Below are 22,613 nucleotides of genomic sequence, written 5' to 3'. Positions count from 1 at the left end.
ATCATCACGGAGATAGCTCAGGTGTACAGGGCACCCTGCCCCCACACTTGGGGACCCAGAGTCGTGAGATATGACTTCTGCTAGGCAGGCGCTTGGCCCTCTCAGTTTCACCTCTTGTTTATGGATAGCTGCGTTCCCTGGCAGCTTTCGGATACGTTCTGTTAATGAGGATGGGCTAGGAGCCTGGGTAGCAGGTCCTGTTGATACTGCTTGTAAATAAGGAGGTGGTGCGCTGGGTGGAAACCCCGGGGACCTCCCTTGTACGCACAGTCCGCTAGCGCCAGAGCGTGCGTCCTCCGCCATGGCCAGTTCATTCCTCATCAGGTACGTCTTGGTGCTTGGTCCTCTGCTGTGTGTCCTGGTGCTGCAGTGGCATTCAGACAGGAGAGGTGTTAAGTGTGACAAACACACAGAGTTCTGTTTTTCTTTCAAGTTCCCAACACACGAATAAAATGAGTCGTGGAGAGAAGTTAACAAAAGCTTTGCACGAAAGCACATGGTCTCTCCCTCACCATGGTCTTAATTCTGAGAACAGTTTTCTTTACCTGATGCCTCTGTCCTTTCATCTATGTTTAGAATAAAGGTTTTATTTGGTGCCAGGTGCTGACAAGTGAGACTCGATAGCTTTAAAGACCTGGTCCTTAGGAAGCTGTCAGAGCATCTGGGGTTCACTGTCTCATTACCTGTAGCAGAGGCTGATGAATCTGTCCCTTGATACAGCTTTTCTCCCCAGTTCAGGGCGTTACTCCAGAAGTTTTTCAGAAATTCTCTATTAGCCAATGTATTTAGGTTTACAGGCGTGAGTTTTATATTCTTGCCTTCTTCATACTTCAGGCTTCTTTGCATTTTATGAGTTTGGCAGAAACAAATCTGTGTCAAGTTTGCCTTTGTGTAGGAGCTCCACTAAATTATTTTAGCACTGTAATTAGTGACACATCTGTATCCTTTAAAGATACAAATAAAAGTTGTGGAAACAGCCTATTAGTGCCAGGAACAGCAGTTTTTTAATTAAGATGATGTCCTTCCTGAGTCAAGTATGACACTCGAGAGGTAAGGGCAGAATATCCTGTCTTGTTAATTTTGGCTTGAGAAGGTACCATTTCCTGCCTGTGTCCCCAGGTGTGTGAAGGGTCCCTAGTTTGGCTTATCTCATGGGGATGTTCACTCAGTGGACCACCTGTATCAAAAATCACCTGGGAGGAGCCTTATTAAAAATTGAATTCCTGGTTCCCACCCCCAGACCTATTAAACCATAATCTCAGGTGTGTGTGGGGGTTGAATGGATGGATGGGGCTTAAAATCTTCATTTTTATCAGCTTCTCAGAGGAGTCTTACTCCAACTCGAAGTTCTCCTTTGGGTCTTGAAAAAAGAAAAAGTGACATGGTAGCACTCTGACTCATCACTTAATTTGCTTTGGGTTTTTAAATTCTAAACTATTTTCCCTTTGCTTATTAATAATCTCCTTGATATGGATAAAGCAATTTGTGATTTTCAGAACACCTTCCCTTCTAGTTCTTAATCCTCGTAACTAGGTGAACCAGAGGGAGCTTGGGAGTTGGTAACACCTGCTAAGTGTCAGCTGGGAGGGAAATGTAGGTTTTGCTGGCTTTTGTCCATCATTGCTCCTTGTGTCATTTTTGAGATTTGTGAACTTTGGTCTCTCACTGGGTCAGGCCTGCTGGAGCACAGGGCCCTGCCCACGGGTGCTCACTGCTCTCCCCCAGCACCTGCTGTAGCACCTAACATTTGTGGAATTAAAAAAAGTCTCCAGAAATAACAGAACAGAAGCTACCACTGCACTCCTTAGCTGACCCTATCATGACTTTTTGGTGGAAAATGTGAATCCTGGGGCAAATAATTGCTAGCAACTGAATAGAGAACAGTGCTTGGATAAGTAAGTGAACAGTTAAGCTCAGGTGGAAAGAAAAGGCTTGGTTGTTTGGTGATAAACAGTATCAAAGGATCACGATCTAAGGGCTCAGGAGTCAATGGTGAAGGGTGCATAATGAAGACAGATGAAGCAGAGACCAGGATGAAATTGTACACAGAAGTCCAGTATAACGCATTCCTTAATACAAAGATGCCGGTGAAATTACATTCTCCTCTCCCCAACGTACACTGGTACACCCACCCAAGAGCTGAGCCCATGCAGGCTGACCTTGTGATTGAGCATCCTCAACTTCATCAGGAGAAACACTCAAATACTCCTTCACATTTTTTAGATTGCTTTTCCCATTTTTTGTCTTTGGAAATAAGGCCACCCTCCCTCTAGCACCAGCTTTAATTCTGTCTCCTAGCACCTGGCAACTAAAGGGATCCCATCTAGTAGAACCTCCAGAATACATGGCAGTGGGTGCTTTTCCTGGCACGTTGGCATCCGTTTGCTCCAGATAATGAATCACCTTCCTCTTAGAGCTTAAACACTCATTTCACGATGCCACCTGCCCTTGTCTGGACCGTGCTGAATGAGGCTGTTCCAAAAACTGGGTCTGCAGCACAGCAGCACTCACCTTAGTGATTTCTCCATCTCATTCTGGTTCAGAGCTGCTGCGTAATGTGGTCCGGCTGATGAAATCAAAGGGTAACAAACATAAGCAGTTGGATGGAAGCAATGCAGGGGTTGCACATCCTGTTTGCACATCACTTGCTCAATTCATGTGAGAACATTTTGCAAAGTACAGGGCCTGGAATGGTGGTGGGATGGTAACAGAAATCTTTCTACACTTGTTCGTATACCAACTGTGGATAAAATGAAATACAGTTGAAAGTTTAATTTAACCAGCCCTCCATATTAATGGATGTCTCCATTCCCTCCCTAAAGCATCCTGTTCTGTGCTCAGGGAGAGCCGTTCATTCTCTTCCCAGCAGTTGCGTGCTTGCCAAAGATCACTGGTATTGTTCCCAAACCTGTTCATACCACTTGTATTTGTTATTGTGCTTGCAATGTTTCATTAAATACAATCCAAACCATTGAAATGGGAGCAATAGAGGTGTTTATGCAGAACAAGTTGAATTTAGAAAAACTCAAAATAATTTGCTTAAAGTATTGCAGTCCAATTAGGTGTGGGTGAGAAACAAAATTTTGCAAAAGGCGGGCAGAGTTCATAAAGGCAGAGAAAAAAACTTGCACTCAGATTGCTTTTATATGTGTCTTAAGTTCTCATCCTGCTTAGAAAACAAAACAAAACTGGAAATCATAGATGACTCATCATGGGTGTGATTTAGACAAGAAGGACTATGCAGGATCGAATTAGCAGGCCCTTGCGTTTAAAAAAAAAAAAAAAGCAGACCTTGATCTTGATTTCCTCTCTGTCCCCCTCTCCCTCCCTCCCTCCCACCCATCCATAATGAACGGAGGACCAAGGTCTGCTGTGCTGTGCCACGGTTGGTTCTAGGGGTTGGGAGGATACAACAGTGAGCAAAACCGACAAAATTCCTGACCCTTGTGTAACTTAATGTCCTAATGGGGAAGAGGCAATGAACAAGTAAATAAATATAGAATGTCAGCAGATAAATGCTGTGGAGAAAAGTAAAACAGGAAGAGGGGATAGAATGTTGGAGTGAGCCCGGGGATTAGCCCTTTAAATAAAAAGGCTGTGTGTAAGCAAAGACGAAGCGGGTGAGGCAGCGAGCCCCAGGGCTGTCTGGGAGGAGGGCATTTTTCCCGAGGGAGCAGCAAGTGCAAAGGCCCTGAGGCACAAGTGTACTGGCCAGTTGAGGAGAAGCAAAGCAGGGAGGCCAGTGGGCTGGAGTGGAAGCGGGGGGGAGGGAGGGAAACCGAAGGTGAGGTCGGGGAGGTAACGGGGGCCAATTGTGTCAGGTATTGTAGCCATTTTAACGACTCAGCTTTCACTGTGAATGGAAGTCGGCAGTGGGTTTTGAGGGGAGGAGTAATATATGGCTTGCCTCTGAAAAGAATCGCTCTGAGGGCTTATCTGTTGATAACAGACTGAAAGAGTGGAAAGAGCAGTTAGGGAACAAATGCAGTAACCAGGTGAGAGACTGGTGCCCTAGGCCAGGTGTCCCGGCAGGCAAGGGGAGTGGACATACTGTGAAGGTAGAGCCAGCGGGATTTGCTGAGTGCCGGACGTGGGGTGGGAGACAGAGGAGAGTCAAGGAGGATCACAGCTTTTTTTTTTTTTTCTCCTATGAAAACCATCCAGATGGTTGGATGGAGTTGCCATGAAGTGATGAGGTGGAGACTGCAGTCAGAGCTGGGTTGCAGGGTATGTGTGTATTAGGATTCCCTTTTGGACGTGTTAAGTTTGAAATGCCTATTAGACGTCAAGGGGAGATGTGGAGGAGACAGTCGAATATACCGGTCTGGAGTTCAGCGGAAATGACCTAGGTGGAAATGTAAATCTGGGAGTCCTCAGGGCACACATGGTATTTAAAGCCATGGGATTGGAAGTCCCAGGGTAGTGAGTATAGAGGGAAGAAACCCACAACCAACACTGAGAGGCTGGGGAGATGAGGGAGAGCCTTGAAATAAGACCAAGAAGGAGCAATCGTTGGAGAAGAAAATACAGGGTGAGATGTCCTGGAAACAAAGTGAAGAATGTGGTTTAAGGAGGGGGAAATGATCAGTTGTGTCAAATGCTGCTGTGATGGTGTAGATGACAAATGAGAATTGACTAATACTGCTGTGATCACGTAGATGACGAATGCGAATTGACTATTGGGTCTGGCAACATGGAGGCCATCGATGACCTTGACAAGAGGAACTTCAGTAGAGTAGAGGGACAAAGACTTGGCTTGGATTGGATTCAAGAGGAAATGAGAGGAGAAAAATTTTAGGCAGTGAGCAATGAGAACTCTTTCAAGAAGTTTTGCTCTAAAGGGGATCTGAGATATGATTCCTGGTGGGGTAAGTGGCATTTTTTGTTTTTTTTTTAAAGGCGGGAGAAATAACATATTTGCATACTATTGAGACTGACCCAGTAGAGCTAAAGAAGCTGATGACGCAGGAAAGAGTGGGGCAGGGGAGCCCTGCTGGAGCACTGTCCTCGGTGCGTTAAAGGGGCTGAGATCTGGTACCCAAGTGAAGCAGTTGGGCTCGGATTGGAGCATCCAATGTTAATAGAAAGACGGCAGGTACAGATACAGGTGAGAAGTAGATGTGGTGAGGGTGATGGGAGTCTGAGTCCATCAGTGTGTGGAACAGCAAACAAGATCACCAGCTGAGGATGAGGATGGAGAGGAGGAGGAGGTTCAGGGAGAGAGGAGAGGGTGTGGCACAGCTCTCTACCTGAGCAAGAGAACTAGTAGACCAGGACTCCAGAGAAGGTTTTCCAGGAGACATTGGAAGTCCATCTGAGGCTTGCGATCATGAACTTTAAGTGTGACCAGCCAGCATTGTGTGTGTTTTTCCTACATCAGTCAGGTCAGTGACTGCATGCACATCCAGACATCTTTAATTTAAGCTTTAAAATGCTTGAGGAATGAAAGTCCCAATTTTGATTCCCTTCTTCCAGTGACCAACTACTGGGACATATCCTGTGGACTGAGAGGCGTCTCGTGTAGTAAGATCTCTGCATGTTGACTGCCTGCTCTGTCCCAGGCAGGCGTGATCACTGGTGTGTCCCTGAATGGCACAGAGCTGCTGTTAATACCTGTTTCATGGAGGAGGGACTCACCTGGGCATCTAGGTGGTGAGTCCACACTGCTGGTGGTGGAGTTGGGGCTGTTGCACTCCAAATCCTGGGTTCTCCACCTCCACAGTAGCCCGAAGTCAAACAGTCACCCCAAATGGCTCGGCATGCCTGGCGCGGTGCTGGGCCTGGTGGCTGCAGAGGATGAGAGGAGACCAGGGTGAGCCAGGCGGCTGCAGGAGGCTCCTCAGCAGAGGTTTTATAGAGGGAGGGCGGTGGGCGAGGGCCTCGTGGGTGTGGCAGTGGCATGGGAAGGGTGGGGCAGTGGACTGTGCTCCTGTGTTCTGGGGATGAGGATGGGATATCAGATGGAGGTGGGGATGGGGGCCCAGGCTGAGGGCATTTGTGTGCCAGGGGACCCCTCCTGGACTTGAGTAGGACCCTCTCTGCTTTGCATTTCTAAATAGCTTTCTCCGCACCATCATGGAACATGGGTCTGCACAGCAGTGGACATGGCCCTCTGTCCTGTTTGCGGGGTGGGGTGGGGCATTTTGACCATAATCATCTACAACTTTCCTGCCATTCTGTGAGAGAGTGTGTGTGTGTGTGTGTGTGTGTGTGTGTGTGTGTTGGTGGGGGGGCTTCCTAGCTGAAACACCCTTTCTGCTGCAAGCCAAGCGTGACCCTACTGGAAATGCATAATCTTTCCACAGCACTTCTCAACCCCTGCAGATCTGCTTCTTGTAGAAACTAAGGCAAAAGACTGCACAGCCCAGACTGTTTCATGGGTTGGGAAAAGGCCTGGAGAAAAAGACTTGAGTTCTTACCCATCTAGTGCTCCAGTATTCACACTCCTCATTGTCCCCCCTGCCCCCCCACACTAGTGTAAAACTGGCTTTGAGACTCAGGCTTGAAAAGAGGGCTGGAAAGAGGTGGGGGTGGGTAGTAACAGAACCCCTCAGCCCACCCCTGCCCCAGGCATGGTCTTCAGGGACAGAAACGACCTGCTCCAAAAGTCCCTTCTCTTTTCTTGCCATGGGTAAAATTACTTAAGCATTTTTTACTTTTATTTTTTCCCTTCCCCGCCCCGCCCCAGCTCTCCCCCATCCCCACCCCGATAAAGCCAAACATAACCTGGTAAAGTGAAGAAAATCTCACAATGTATTCCATCTGCTCCTCAGAACCTGAGCCGGGCTATAAAAAGGAACACGGGCATACGGACGTTCCCCGGTCAAGTCACGCTTTCTGAGCCTGGGCAGCCTCTTTATGTTTCCTTCTTGCTAATCAAAGTTTGCAATCACATAGTTACTTGGGTATTATGCAGGTAATGGCTTTCTTCTGCTTCTAGAAAGTACACCCCATGAGGACAGAGACCAGGGCTGGTTTGGTGCTATATTCCCCAGTGCCTAGCACAGGATCGCGTATGTAGCTGGTGCTCGACTGATCAATAGTGATAATAATAAATAATCTGGTGTATGCACAAGAGGCTTCGACATCTTCATAGGCCCAAGGACCTCCCCACCCTGGGGTAGCCCAGCACGTGCGTGGCATTGTTAATCTGAGTTGTCACGAAAAGGCCACGTCAAATTCAGGACACATTGCTTCATACATCTCATTGTAGGAAATTTCTATCCAAAAAGGTTAAATAAAATTGGGATGAGGTGGTTGCCTAAAAGCACTCCCCTCCTCCCCGAGTCTTAGCACTGACCTTTGACATGAGCCGCTCACTTGCAGACATACCCTGTGCCTCCAGAGAGCCTGTCTGCTGGGTCATCTCCCTCCCAGAGCACCTGGCCCAAAGCAGGTGGCCAGTTGACAGTTACCAGGTAAAGACATGTGGGGAAAAGGACAACCCGTATCCTCCTCTTGGGAATTTACAGACTCTCAGAAATCCTGCAGAAACATGCCTGTTTGCTTTACGAGCCTTGCTCTGGAAGTAAATGGCTTGGACTTTTTCCCAGCTCTGTATTCTTGGGCAGTGCTGGGAACGTGGAAGAAATGTTAGGGTTCTCTCTCCATGCCTGCTGCTGCCTGGCCGTGAGCCCATGGGCCCCCTGGGTGGTATCTGGCCGGGCAGGATCTCTGTTCCCTGCCATTTCTGTCTGCAGACTTCCCCCGTCTCCTCATCTGCAAAGCAGGTTGACCCGCCCCAGCCCTGCCCACCAAACAGCCTACTTGAGATCTGCTTTGGGGATTACAGGGAAGGTGGGGAGAAGGTGCATGAGCAGACTGTGCCATCCTATTCCCTTTGCCTTCTTTTTTTAAATTCAATTTTATTGAGATATATTCACATACCAGACAATCATCCATGGTATACAATCAGTTGTTCACAGTACCATTATATAGTTGTGCATTCATTACCACAATCAGTTTTTGAACATTTTCATTACCACACACAAAAAAGAATAAGAATAAAAGTTAAAGTAAAAAAGAACACCCAAAGAATCCCATACCCCAGTCTCTCCCAATTATTCATTTACTTTTTGTTCTCATTTTTCTATTCATCTGTCCATACACTGTAGAAAGGGAGTGGGAGCCACAAAGTTTTCACAATCACATGGTCACACAGTGTAAGCTATATATTTATACAATTTTCTTCAAGAATCAAGGCTACTGGGTTGCAGTTTGACAGTTTCAGGTACTCCCTTCTAGCTACTCCAGTACACTAAAAACTAAAAAGGGATATCTATATAATGCATAAAAATAACCTCCAGAATGACCTCTTGAGTCGATTTGAGATTTGAGATCTCTCAGCCACTGAAATTTTATTTTGTTTCCTTTCTTTCCCCCTTTTGGTCTAAGAAGGCTTTCTCAATCCCATGATGCCAGGGCCAGGCTCATCCCTGGGAGTCATGTCCCACATAGGGGGAGGGCAGTGAGTTTACCTGCAGAGTTGGCTTAGAGAGAGAGGCCACATCTGAGCAACAAAAGAGGTTCTCTGGGGTGACTCTTAGGCACAACTTTAAGCAGGCTTAGCCTCTCCTTTGCAGTACCTAGCTTCATAAGGGCAAGCCCCAAGATCAAGGGCTCGGCTTTTTAAATTGGTAGTTCTCAGTGCTTGTGAGAATATCATTAATTCCCCAAGTGGGAAAAGTTAATATTCCCAACATTTTCCCCCAGTCCCTCAAGGGGGCTTTGCAAATACATCTTTATTCTCTGCCCAGATTACTCAGGGATGTATTGGGGCTCCACACTAACCTGTACACACCAACCAGATTTCACTTCTATTCAACGTTCCAGGTAATTATGTTGTTTGAATAAACTGACCATACAAGTTCAATTATATAGTGTGTTACAAAAAATAAAGATTTTGCACCTAATAAACATCTCTTCCTTTGGTCTCACACACAAGTTGAAGTTTTAAAAACACTGTCAATATCGTCCTTTATTCTTTAGTCAAATATACCTTAGTCCTAACCAAGTCCATTTCATTCATATCTCTAATTGAATTCTGATCTCTTTTTTCAGACTCTTTAGCATTTGCTGTATTGGGGTAATGCTGACATTCATAGCTGCTGGACTCCGGCTCTGAATCCCAGGTGTCACACAGATACCCAAGGTACCAAGGACTGACCAGATTATACACAAAGAAGTCAGCATCTCAGAATTTAGAAATAACCATTACAACTCATAAAGAGATGTAACTGCTGTAAGAGCTTACAATCTAGGAACTTTTACAATAAGCCTTCCCCTGATAGCCTATGCTCTCAGACTCAGTTCTTGTAGCTTGTACATTATAGTTAGTCCATATTAATGAGGCATTATGTTTTCATTTCTGGTTTATTTCACTCAACATACTGTCCTCAATGTCCATTCACCTCACAACTTCACTCCTTCTTGTAGCAACTCAATATTCCATTGTATGTATACACCGCAGTTCACCATTCCATTCATCAGTCTGTGTACCCTTAGGCCACCTCCATCCACTGCATATCACGAATACTGATACCATAAACCCCACTGCGCAAATATCCATTTATGTCCCTCTTTTCAGTTATTCCAAGTATATACCCAGTAGCCAAGTTGCAGGACCATATGGCAACCCCATGCTTAGCTTCCTGTGGAACCACCACACTGCTCTCCAGATGGGTGGCACCATTCGACTTCCCCACCAATAGTGATTAGGTGCATCCCTTTCTCCACATTTTCTCCAGCACTTGTATCCCTCTGTTCACTTTTTAGACTGTTTTATTCATACATCATACATTCCATCCTAAGTAAACAATCAATGGTTCCCTGTATAATCACATTGTTATGCATTCACCAACACTATCTATATAAGGACATTTCCATTTCTTCCACAAAGAAAGGGGAAAAGGTGAAAAAAGTAAAAAGAAAAAAGAAAAAGAAAGAACAAAATGACAACTAAAAAACAACAAAAGAAAAAATAAAATTAAAATAAAATACAATAAAAAAAGTCAGACAACACCAATGCCAAGAATCCCATATTCCTCCCTTGTAGCCCCCTCTTATAGACATTTAGCTTTGGTATATTGCCTTTGTTATAATTAGTGGAAGCATATTACAATGTTACTGTTAACTGTAGACTCTAGTGTGCATTGATTGTATTTTTTTCCCAATACCCCTCCATTTTTAACACTTTACAAGGTTGACATTCATTTGTTCTCCACTACGTAAACACATACTTGTATATTTAATCATAATCATTGACCACTCTAGGTTTCACTAAGTTATACAGTCCTAGCCTTTATCTTCTATCTCGTCTTCTGGTGTCCTACATGCCCCTAACCTTCCTCTTTCAACTGTACTCACAGTCATCTTTGTTCAGTGTACTTACATTATTGTGCTACCATCACCCAATACTGTGCTCCAAACCTCTCTCTCCTGTCTTTTCCTACATGCCTGTAGTGCTCCCTTCAGTATTTCCTGTAGAGCAGGTATCTTGTTCACAAACTCTCTCAGTGTCTGTTTGAGAATATTTTAAACTTTCCCTCATTGCTGGATATAGAATTTTTGGTTGGCAGTTTTTCTCCTTCATTCACTTTAATATACCATACCACTGCCTTCTCACCTCCATAGTTTCTACTGAGAAATCCGCATATAGTCTTATCAAGCTTCCCTTGTATGTGATAGATCACCTTTCTCTTGCTGCTTTCAGAATCTCTTTGTCTTTGACATTTGATAATCTGATTATTAAGTGTCTTGGTGTAGGTCTATTTGGATCTGTTCTGTTTGGAGTATGCTGTGCTTCTTGGATCTGTATGTCTTTCATAAGAGATGGGAAATTTTCAGTGATTATTTCCTCCATTATTGTTTCTGCCCTTTTTCTCTTCTCTCCTCCTTCTGGAACAGCTATGACATATACATTCATGTGTTTCATGTTGTCATTCAGTTCCCTGAGACACTGCTCATGCTTTTCCATTCTTTTCTTTTGTGTGTAGGATTTCAGATGTCCTGTCTTCCAGCTCATGAATCTTTTTTTCTGCCCATTCCAATCTGCTGTTGTATGTTTCCATTGTGTTTTTCATATCTTTTATTGTGCCTTTCATTCCCATAATTTCTGCCAATTGTTTTTTCAAACTTTTGAGTTCTTCCTTATGTTTGCCCAATATCTTTTTTTTTTTTCATGTTTTAAGGCTTTATTGACCAATATCTTTTTTATATCCTTCATTTCTTTTGCCATATCTTCTCTCAACTCATTTATTTAATTTTTGGATTGATTTGGGAGATTTGTTTGATTAATAATTAGATGTTTCAATTCCTGTATCTCAGTTGAAGTGTAAGTTTGTTCCTTTGAGTGGGCCATATCTTCATTTTTCCTAATGTGACTCGTAATTTTTTGTTGTCTAGGCATCTGGTTTCCTTGATTACCCCAATAAGATTTTCCCAGACTGGACAGACTCAGGTCTCAGGAGGAAGGTATAATAAGTATCAAGTTTCCCTTAGGAGCAGGTTGTCAGACTTTACTGTGAGGCCTCTAGACTTGGTGCTTTTCCTAACCTGCCCAGCAGGTGGCATTTGTTAGCCTGTAGCTTCCCACTGGTGTAAGAGTTGTGGTCCCTTTAATTCTCAGCAAACCTTGTCCTGGCTAGAAGCCAAGCTTAAGTTGTTTCCTGTTTTGTTGTTTGTTTGTTTTTTCCCCAGGCCCTGGGGTCTGAATTCTCTGAGGGAGGGCAGCCACTTGAGCTGGGTCCCACCCCCCTTTTCTTAGAGAAGATACACCCTTTAGGGAGTTACCTTCAATATTTGAATTCCTCCTTTGTCTCTCTGACTCTGTTAACTTCACCTTTGTCTTGGTTGGTGCTGACAATTGTGAATGCCTGAGGCTTTCTCTGATGAGCTGCTTAGAATGAGACAAAAAAAAAAAAAAAAAGAAAGAAAAAGAGCAAAATCCCCTTTTCAGAGCCAGTCCCCAGCTGCTCAGTTTTGCCGGTCAACTGGTGTTTGTACCCATTTCTCTGTGACCCTTTTCTTGGAACACAGCTGTTTTCCAGTATTCTGAGCTCAGCTGTCTCCAAAAGCCTCTGTTTTTATTTATTTATGTTTTGTTTGTTTTTTTTTTTTTTTTCTGTCAGCCCTGCCTCCTCTCTGCCTGGACAAAACTCACATTCCTTTGCTACTTGCTCCAGGCTTATCTGTGCTTGTAGTTTGTATTAAGTAGTCCAAATTTGTTAATTAAAACCACAGTTGGAGCTTGGTTGAGCTACATTCCCTTGCTCCAGCAAAGGGACTGCTTCTTTCTTCTACAGTGAAGTGTTGCAACTCAGCCTGCTGTGCTGGTTGTGTGATCTCAGCCATTCCACCCATTCCAGGCTGGTATACGATGTGTGACCACTCATGGATGTCCCCCAACAGTTGTTACAGACTATTTACTAGTTCTTCCTGGCTATTTCCTAGTTGCTCTAGAGGACTAACTAAATTCCACACCTTTTATGCCATCATCTTTCCCTGCCTCCTCCCCTTTGCCGTTTAAGAATGGGGCCTCCAGGGCTAGAGCCCATCAAGCCGTTGACTGACTACTCTCAGGCACATAGCGAGTGTGCCTCTCCCATGTTGGTGCCAGCCAGGCATGCCCAGGCCTCCCGTGACAGCTGCTTTAGATGCCTTGGGTAGCGAAGGAGCCCTGGGAACTCCATAAATTTCTCCATCAATGTAGGAGCAGGGGCCCTGTGAGAGAAGCCGCCTGTTATCATTGCCATCCTTGAGCCCGCTCCCAGGTTACAGCATCCTCCCACTCAGGCACCTGACACCCAGTTCTACAAATCCTGGTGCCTGGGCTGGTTCATACAGGTGTGAGGGACTCTCAGCCCCAACAGCTTCAAACATACAAGGGCCAAGCTCTTCACCTTGTTCTTGGAGTTCACGTAGCCTTTGATACTTTTTTTGGCCTAGAAAATCCTTAAAGGCTGGAATGGGAAGAATAATTAAGCCTTAATGTCCTTACAGATTTTCACCATTTGAAATAGGTTTTTACATCTGGATCCTACAGGTGATCCTCAATCCCTTGCTGTCTCAGATTGGGAATCTGCTTTTTGTATGTTCATCAGTCTTGACACACTTGTATTTTGTTCTTGTTCTCTTTTTGGCTTCTCTCCCATTCTTAGAAGTTTCCTTTTGAAGAAAGCAGTCTGTTTCAGCTCAATTCAAGGGGAAGAGAAGGAATGGGATTTGGGCCGTGCCAGAACCGGGTGATTGCAGGAGAGAAACATAGTGAGAGGTGGAAGTATGGAAGAGAGGGGGAGCGGGGAAGTGGAGGGGCTGCTTCTCCATCCTGCAGGGGCTTTGCCCACCCATGCTGGTTGTGTCACGGGCAGTGATTGTCCCTTGTGGTTGTGATATCCACACAGGGGCCCTGTGAGTAACCTGGGACATAAGCCATGGGACTGAGTGGAGGGCAATGGTCTCTGTGTGTGTATTCGGGGTGGGGTGGGGTGTTGGGCTGTAGAGTTGGGTTTGCAGAATTGTTGTGAAAATGGGGACGTTGGGCCGATGGTCTGGGTGGGCCCTTGGCCGATGAGGGACCCCTCACAGGGAGCCAGTTTCTTGGAGGGTCTGGTGAGCGAGGTCAAGTTCCTGAGCAACATAGTTGGGCACATGCGGGGGCTGACCTGCCTCAGGAGCCTGGCTCTAGGTTGGCCGTTCCTTTGCTCGGTGAGCACCAGCTGTATGCTCTTTGGTGAGAAATGAATAGACCCAATCGGGCACTGAGCCCTCGTTGGGGGAGCACCGACTGGGGCACCTGCTCCCAGGGCTCCTGCGTCTGTCCCCTAACTCCTCCCCAAGGACAGCCTGCTGAGCGGCCTCACTCACCTTGCTTGCCCCTGTCTCTTGGGGCCCTTCCCCTCTCCTGCCCCAGCAGGACAGTCCCCCACTGGTGATTCCTTGGCGGAAGTCATGAGGGTGACTTGTTCCTGGTCCAATGGAACAAGCCAAACAGGTCTAGGGAACTCATGGCCTCCAAAGACCTCAGAACCTGGCATAAAAGTTATACAAGGCAGGGGCATCATTGGTCTTTTGGGTGCCAAATCGGGAACCCAGTACTGGGCCCATGGCCTCCCACTGGCCAGAAGGAAGGAAATTTTGCTGCTAAGAGGCTGGCTCAAGCTCTGGAGTCAGATTCAGCTCTGAATCCTGGCCCCCTGTTCCCTCCCTCACTCCTTCCCTCCCACCCCCCTTTCCTTCCTCCCTCCCTCCCCTTCTTCCCTTCCTTTCTTCCTTCTCTTCACTCCTCTCTTTGTGACCTTAAACCTGTCACTTAACCTCTCTGTTCTACTGTCTCCTCATCCATAACAAGGGACTAATAATCCATCTTGCATGGCAAAAGGGAAGATTAAATGCAAACACCACCCATACGCTTTTACCAGCCTGTGTATATGAACCCCACAAGCATGAGTTGCTGTCATCACCCCATCACCACCACTCCTGCCAGTGCATGTGGGACACTGAGCACTCAAGGGTCTCAACCTGAAGGAACCCCAACGATTATCCAGTCTTTAACCCCATCCCCCAAGCATCACTTATGTTTCCCTTCCCACACCTCACATCTGGAAAGATTTCAGCTACAGAACTTCACTAAGCACTGACCCCTCCCCAAGGGTTTATAACCAGAGCCGTCTCAGGCACTGCCACCTACCACGCTGCCTGCGCTTGAGATTATCTGCTGGACTGTCCCCTAACCCTGTGCTCCTCCACCTTCAATGTACAAATGACTCCCCCAGGGCTGTTATTAAAATGCAGATTCTGAATCCTAAAGGCTGGGGTGAGGCCTGAGCATCTGCATTTCTCACTCACTCCCAAGTGTGGTCCCTGATGCTGCTGGTCCAGGGACCACACTTTGAATAGAAGGATCCAGGCCAGTTGCTCTTGAAGTTGGCTTTTGAAATTTCTGACACCCGGGCTGCACCCCAAACCAATCGGAATCTCTGCAGGTGGGGGGTGGTCACCAGGAGTTTTTCATCTCCCCAGGTGATGCCAGTGAGCATCCGAGTTTGAGAGCTCTGGTGCAGGGCCTCTGAGCTGACGTGTTTCCAGCCCTGGCTTCTTGGGTGGCCTGTGCGGCTGTATTGTGGACCAAAGGCCAATTCCACCCATCTCTTTGGAATAGTGAAAAGAGCTCTTGGATTTCCATCTATTAAGGGGAACTTAACACTGGTCCTAGAGCAGAGACTTTGGCGTCACATCATCCTGGGTTCAAATCTTGGCCACACCCCTTATTGACCGAGAACACTTGGACATGGAGCTTCTGTTTCTCTCTGAACCTCTGTCTTCTTCTCTATAAAGTGGGGATCATCCCATTACCTGCCTCACCAGGCTGCTGGGAGGGTTTGAGGAGCTCCTGGCTCATAGGGAGTGCTCAGTAAGTGATGGTTAATTGCATTTCCCCCTAGCTTGACGCTCTGATGTACAGACAAGACTACTCTAACTCAGAGACATTGAGGCATTTTCCAGAGGCCACACAGCAAGTTGGCGATGGAGCTGGGACGGAAACTCCAGGCTCCTGAGCCCCGGCCCAGTGCTCTTTCCAGGGCCTGCAGCACTTCTTCCTTCTCTGTCTTCTGACCTCTGATTCCCAGCCTGGGGGCCTCATTTGACTGGGGGGCACCTCCCTGGAGCGTGGAGGACTGCCTGCTTTGGGAAGATGGCCCCTGCCTTGGAGGCCAGCCATTCCTGGAAGTTGCCAGGGGATACTCAGCTCCAGCATATGGGCTCTCAACCCAGCTTCCCGGGAATTTCAGCACCATCTTGGGTTTGTCTTTGCTTGCCCTGGCTCCCATGCCTGCTGCCTCTCCTCTACCTCTGGCAGACACTGACTTCCAACAAATTGTGCTTTGAGAATTTGCAGGGTCATGGGAGACTCCTGTGGCAGGCTTTGTGGCCTGATGGGCAATGTGGATTGCAATTCGGGGAGATCCCTCCTGGAGAGTGCAGGAAGAAGAGGCTGAAGGCTGAGGAGGTGGCCTGGGCAGGCAGGAGTCTCAACCCCGAATGCCCGCCATGGCCTGGGTGGGACCGTGGAGCCCTGGAAAGCACGCATCCTTTGAAAGTGGCAGTTCCGACTTTCCCTGGGCCTCCTCCCTTTCCCTGTTCCCTTTGATGGGTTCTGTTGGCATCCTGCCTTCAGTCCCTCTGTCCCCTTTTCTCTTGAACTCATTCCTTCCAGGTGTTTGTCTTGGCCGTGGCACGGACTCTGCTGACATCAAGTTTGGCAACCTTGATGTTGACAAACGCAGTGGCCACATCTCGGTTGGCATCATCCTTGACCCTCAGCAGCTCTTAATCCTCCCTCTTCCATGAAAGGCTTTCTACCCGTGGCCCCGGGACACCACACTCTTCTGGGCTGCTCTCATCGCCAGTTGCTCCTTCACACGCCTTGGGCTGGCTCCTTCCCATCCTGCCCTCGTCACTGGCCTCCCCTCCCCTTGGCCGTCTCGCCCAGTGCCAGGTTCATTCCACCCAGAGGCCAATGACTCCCAAAGTTAGAGTTTCCCCAAACTCTAGCCTTATTCAGCTGCCTACTTGAATCTCCCCTGCTGTCTAGTAAGTATTTCAAATCCTGCCCAAACTAAACTGCTCTCCCCTTGAAGCCTCCTCCTCCTTTGTCTTCTCCACCTCACTTGAATGGAAACCATCCTTCTAGATGCTCAGGCCCAAAACTCTAGAGTCAGTCTTGACTCTGGCCTCTTTGCCACCCCCCCCCCCCATCAAAATCATCCCATCAGCAGCAAATCCTGCCTGCATTCCTTCCAAAATATATCCAAAGCCAACTGCTGCTCACCGCTCCACCTCCTCAGCTGCCACTGTGGTTCGAGCCACCACTATCTCTCGCCTGGACAATGGCAGCTGCCTCCTCACTGCTCTCCCCAGTTCCATCCATGTCAGCCTACAGCCTGTGCTCAACATGGTCTGAAGGAGACCCCTGCAAGGGCTCCCGCCTCACTCCATGGCCTGTGAGGCCCTGTCCTCGGTCCCCTCTTACCTCCCCGGTGTCTAGACACGTCTCACCCTAGGGCATTTGCACTTGCTATTCCCATTGCCCAGAATACTTGAGGCCCAGGTATCCAAGTGAACTGCTCCCCACCTCTTCAGGTCCTTGCTCACCTGCCACTGCTCCAGCGAGGTTCTCCTCCTAGCAACCCCTGCCCCACCCCCCAGGCTCTCTCCTCTGCCTCGTGTTTCTCCATCACAATCACATCACTGAGGCCTGAAGTGCTACTCGTTATTGTTTATGTCTCTACTGTCTGTCTCCACTGGAACCCAGAAGGCGGATGTTTTTGTCTCTCTTGCTCTCTGATGTATCTCCAGTGCTCACATTGTTCTGGGCAAGAGGGACTTGAATGAAGAGGCTCTCGGGAGCTGGGCCACGGGCTAGGCTCTGCCTCCCCAAATGGTGGGGAGTTGAGGGCAATCACATCACAGCACACTGGTCATTTCCTACCCCCCTACCCCCCCCCCACCGTGGCTCCTATGCATAGGGAACATCCCATCTGAGACAACAACCCAGCCCAGTAGACTGGTTTCTCTGAGCCCATTTATGGGTGAGGGAAGAGAGGCCTAAAGAGGCTAAATGGCTTGTTTTGTTCTTAAATGAGCTGCCTGTGTGCCTGTGAGCCCTTGGTCCACCTGCCACCCTGGGGACAGAGAGGTCAGCACTATTCTCTATACCTGTAGTATGGCTTTATGGTCAGGAAGTGAGATGGCCTTTAAAGACCATTGCCCAGGGACCCAGTGATCCAAGACAGAAGGCTTCAGGTCGCTTCTGCACAGCCCAGAGTTGGGGAGCTGTCACATAGCACTTAGCTTATAGCTAACGACCCCTCCCCCCATTAGCACTGCCTCTCTTTCAGCCACCTGGGGTCTTGTTTGCCTTCTCAGTTGTCACCAGATGCCAACCGCTCCCACAGTTCAGTCAGCTGTGAAAGCACATGGCTCTGCACTTGACTGCTACCACCATTACCTCCAGCACCACCACCGTCACCTCCTCCTCCACCACCTTCCCACCACCTCCTCCACCACTCACTCCATCCCCTCCACCGTCACCACCACCTCCTCCACCACCTCCTCCATCCCCTCCACCGTCACCACCACCTACCCCATCCTACACCATCACCACCACCTCCTCAACCACTCACTCCATCCCCTCCACCATCACCACCACCTCTTCTACCACCTTCTCCATCCCCTACACCATCATACCACGTCTTCTAAACCCACTCCATCCCCTCCACCATTACCACCACCTCCTCCACCCTCTCCACCGTCACAACCACCTCTTCTACCACCTTCTCTATCCCCTTCACCATCACCACCACCTCCTCCACCACCTACCCCATCCTACACCATCACCACCACCTCCTCCACCACTCACTCCATCCCCTCCACCATTACCACCACCTACCCCATCCTCCACCGTCACCACCACCTCCTCAACCACCTACTCCACCCTCTCCACCATCACCACCACCTCTTCTACCACCTTCTCCATCCCCTACACCATCATACCACGTCTTCTACTACTCACTCCATCCCTTCGACCATCACCACCACCTCCTCCACTACCTACTCCACACCCTCCACCATCACCACCACATCTTCTAAACCCACTCCATCCCCTCCACCATCACCACCACCTACCCCATCCTACACCATCACCACCACCTCCTCCACCACTCACTCCATCCCCTCCACCTTCACCAGCACCTACTCCATCCTCTCCACTATCACCACCACATCTTCTAAGCCCACTCCATCCTCTCCACCATCACCACCACATCTTCTAAGCCCACTCCATCCCCTCCACCATTACCACCACCTACCCCATCCCTTACACCATCACCACCACCTCCTCAACCACCCTCTCCATCCCCTCCACCGTCACCATCACCTCTTCTACCACCCTCTCCATCTCCTCCACTAGCACCCCCGCCATGTAAGCACCATTGTCGTCATGGGTCTTCTCCCTGACGTATGAGCCAGGCACTGTGCCCTGGTCTTTACAAGGATTATTTCACTTAATCCTCACGTAACCCTCTGAAGTAGAAACTGTCATCCCCACTATGCTGAGGAAACAGGCACAGGGAGGTTACATGGATACACCACTAGCAGGGAGCAGCACGGGATTCCCTCCCAGTGGCCCCTTTCTGCAGCTCACCATGCACTGCTGCCTCACAGGCCCTGAGGAGGACCTTAAACTCAGCACCAAGTCTACCAACCAAAGGCTTAGCTGGAGCTGCTGTGTCTCTGAAGGGCGCCTGCGGGCTGTACAGTTCAGGCCATCCCCCCCAGGGAGCTGCACCCTTGGGCTGGAGCTGTTGTGGCTCTCACTTCCCCCTCTGACACCCACCCATCTCAGACTCTGCCCCTGGGGGACCAGCCTGTGCAGATCCAGTGGAGCTTCTCCCCATCTGCCCCTCGTGGGGGAAGGAAAGGAACACTGGGTGGGAGTCAGAAAACTACTTTACATCACACTCTGACCCAATGGCTGTGTGACCTTGGGGGAATCCCTTGGCCTCTCTGGACCTCCTCTTCCCATCTATTAAAATGAAGGAACCGACTGATCTCTAAGAAGACTCTGGGAGGCTGTGATCTCGGTTTCCTTCTTTCTTCAGTTCCTTCTTTTATTTCTCCTCTTCTTTATTTTTCCTCTTCTCAGTATAGATTTTTCTTTAAGTTTTGCTGATTTAAAAAGTAATGCAGTCTTCTGTTCAAAAAAAAATGGTGTGTTTACATGTGCCTGCAAACTATATACATATTATAAAGTATAGAGGACAAATCATAGTCTGTGGTGTGGGTGGATGTGTGTGATTTTTGTAGCCAGTCTCCAGTGGATGGACCTTTGGCCCCTGTTAGTGGTGCAGGGAGACTCCTGCATGTTCCTCTCTGTGTGTTTGCCTGCTCCATGTGAAGGCTGATCCCGAGGGCCAGGCGCTGGGCTGGCAAAGCTGTGCTGTGTTTGTGTGTCAACACGTGCCCCTTTACCAGCAGGTTAGCCTGCTCCCCACCCCTTTTGCGGCACTGAGCACCGTCAATGCTTTCCTCACCGTCACCGCTTTCCTCACCGTCACCAATCTAACCAGTGGAAGTGGAGCCTTGGGTGTCTTTTCATATTTATTGGCATTTGTATTTCTCTGTGAATTGCTTCTGTCCTTAAATTATTTGTTCAATGATTGGCTATCCTTTGCCCATTTTGTATTTAGCCATTCTCCGACTGACTGATTGATTTTGCTCCAGTTCATCTCTGTCGTCCCAGTTGACCCCTGTCCCCAGGGAAGCTCCGGAGACGAGAGGCTTAGGTGCTGGCCTCTGCTCTGGGGTGTCACCTTCTCCCCAACTCCCCAAAGCTGGTGAGGGTCAAGCACCAGGAAAACCCACTTGAGGTGAGGGTGCCCCCTGCCCCTCGAGCCTAGGCTGTGGGAGACATCCCAGGCAAAGATAACAACCCTCAGGCAAATCCTTCCAGCGCCCTTTCATTGCTCTCTGCTGGGACTTGAGCTAGAACCTTTCACTCATTAAATCTTTACCTTGCCAGGTGGGGGGGAAGGTGAGAAGGAAGGGGTGAGCCACGTGATTCCCGGGAGAACAGCATGTGTAAAGTCCCTGGTGCAGAAAAAGGGACCATAGGAATGACGATGGATGGGAGCTTTTGACTCTCCCAGGAAGATCCTGTGCCAAAACCCCCAGGAGCACTTCCTGGATGGTTTTGACTGCTTGGGGCTTTAAGATAAGAGTCTGACACCCAGGGGAGTGAATCTCCCTGGCAACGTGGAATATGACTCCCAGGGAGGAATGTAGACCTGGCATCGTGGGACGGAGAAAAAAAAAAAAAAAAAAAGAGTCTGAGATGGGTGGGTGTCAGAGGGGGAAGGGAGAGCAACAACAGCTCCAGCCGGAGAGTGCAGCTCCTTGGTGGGGGTGACCTTCCTGCTTCTTCAGTTGCAACTTGTCATGTTTATTTCCGTGTATCTGGAATCTCCTTTATGGGAAACCAGTGGGGACTGAGCAAGAGCACAGTGGCCTGGGTCTCCACCAGGCACTGGCACCAAGCTTCCTCGGAGATGCTGAGCGTTTTTCCTCTCTAGATTAACTAAATCACAGGGAAACTGCTCAAGACCGAGAACTCAACATATTTTCTTCACCAAAGCTCCCCTTGGCAAAGCACCTGGCACATGGTAGACACACCATTCATTCATTTAATGAATACCTACTGTGTGCCGGGCAGTGGTCTAAGTGCTGGGGGGACGTCAGTGACAAAGCAGCCTCCAATCCTTGACCTCACGGGGCTTTACTAGCAAGACAACAAACAAGCAAACAAAGTAAATATAAAGTATGTTGATCTTGCTAAGTACAATAAAATAAAATGTACAGGTGTCTGGGAGTTTCGGGAGAGGGGATTTGCCATTTTAAATAGAGTGGTTAGGGAAGATCCATTGAGAAGGAGACATTTGAGCAAATGCTTGGAGGGAAGGGGGGAGCCACATGATTCCCCGGGGAACAGCTTCCTTTGGAGAACGGCATGTGCAAAGTCCCTGGTGCAGAGCAATGGACCACAGGAATGACGATGAAAGAAATGACAAAATGATGAATGAAAGAACGATGTGTCCTCAGGTGCCAGGACAGAATGGACGCTGCCCTTGGGGTGCCTTCAGACCATCGAGGAATTAGGATACCAAGGAGACGACGCGATGAGGTCCACCATTTATTAGTCCTGACTAAGAGCCACGTGTGGACTCCTTGTTTATATATATTCTCTTGCACATTCCTTCTCCACCTGTAAAGATTGGGGGATGAAAGTCTGTGAGGTCCCACGCTACTTCAAACATCCATGACTTTTTTGTTGTTGTTGTTCCATTTAGGTGAAGATTCCAGAGAGCTGAAGAGTAGGGGAGGCAGTGGGGAGCATTCTGCCAAGCAGATGTGCAGCTCTGAGCAAAGTCTGTGCAGTGTTGAGCACAGCCCTTCCAACCCCACAACTATTTTTAAAACGTTAAACCATTTTATATGGACATCTAATAAAAGCGATGATGCACTTCCCTGCCTGTTAAACAGTTTGTGCTGGACTTGGCCCATCCTTTCTTGGTGCCTTGGATTTAGGGTTATGAATGTCATTCATTTTACTGGGCCATCAGGGAGGGGATGTGCTTGGGGGCCTCTTAAGTCCATCTGTTTGACCTTGCACTAAACGGCTGCAGACTGCTTAGTGTTTGAGAAAACCCGTATGGTGGGAACATCGTGGACTCTAGAATCACTCATTTCTTCATTCATTAAATTTTGAGGACCTACTATTCACCCACTCAAACTTAGATGCTAAGGATACAATGATGAGCAAAATCCAGCCCAGTGCCACTGTCAGGGACAATATGGTCTCCTGGAGAGACCCGCATTCTTCAAACGATCACACAGACACACACAAAACTGCAACAGTTGGAGGGCCATGCACAATGAGAACATGATCAAGAGCCATTTTACTTCATGAGGGCAGTCACAGAAGGCTCTTCTGAGCAGTGGTTCTTGATCTGGGTTGACCTTGGCCTCACTGGATGCTTTGAGATGCTGATGCCTGATCC

At 48.3% G+C, this 22,613-nt stretch overlaps 1 protein-coding gene and 1 long non-coding RNA gene across 3 annotated transcripts in view; one reads left to right on the top strand and one right to left on the bottom strand.

The window, feature by feature from the left end:
- PRDM2 (PR/SET domain 2) overlaps window positions 1–22,613 on the top strand; it is a 62,485-nt gene that overhangs the window by 30,954 nt on the left and 8,918 nt on the right. The gene's annotated exons all lie outside the window — the stretch shown is intronic.
- Window positions 2,546–20,709, bottom strand: LOC119527930. Its single transcript, XR_005215508.1, has 3 exons — window positions 20,571–20,709; window positions 5,638–5,787; window positions 2,546–2,566 (listed from the first exon to the last, which is right to left on the bottom strand). It is a non-coding gene; the product is annotated as an uncharacterized LOC119527930 (long non-coding RNA).

Source organism: Choloepus didactylus, chromosome 2 (assembly GCF_015220235.1).
Source record: "Choloepus didactylus isolate mChoDid1 chromosome 2, mChoDid1.pri, whole genome shotgun sequence".
NCBI lineage: Eukaryota > Metazoa > Chordata > Mammalia > Pilosa > Megalonychidae > Choloepus > Choloepus didactylus.
This window is presented reverse-complemented; position numbering and strand designations above follow the sequence as displayed.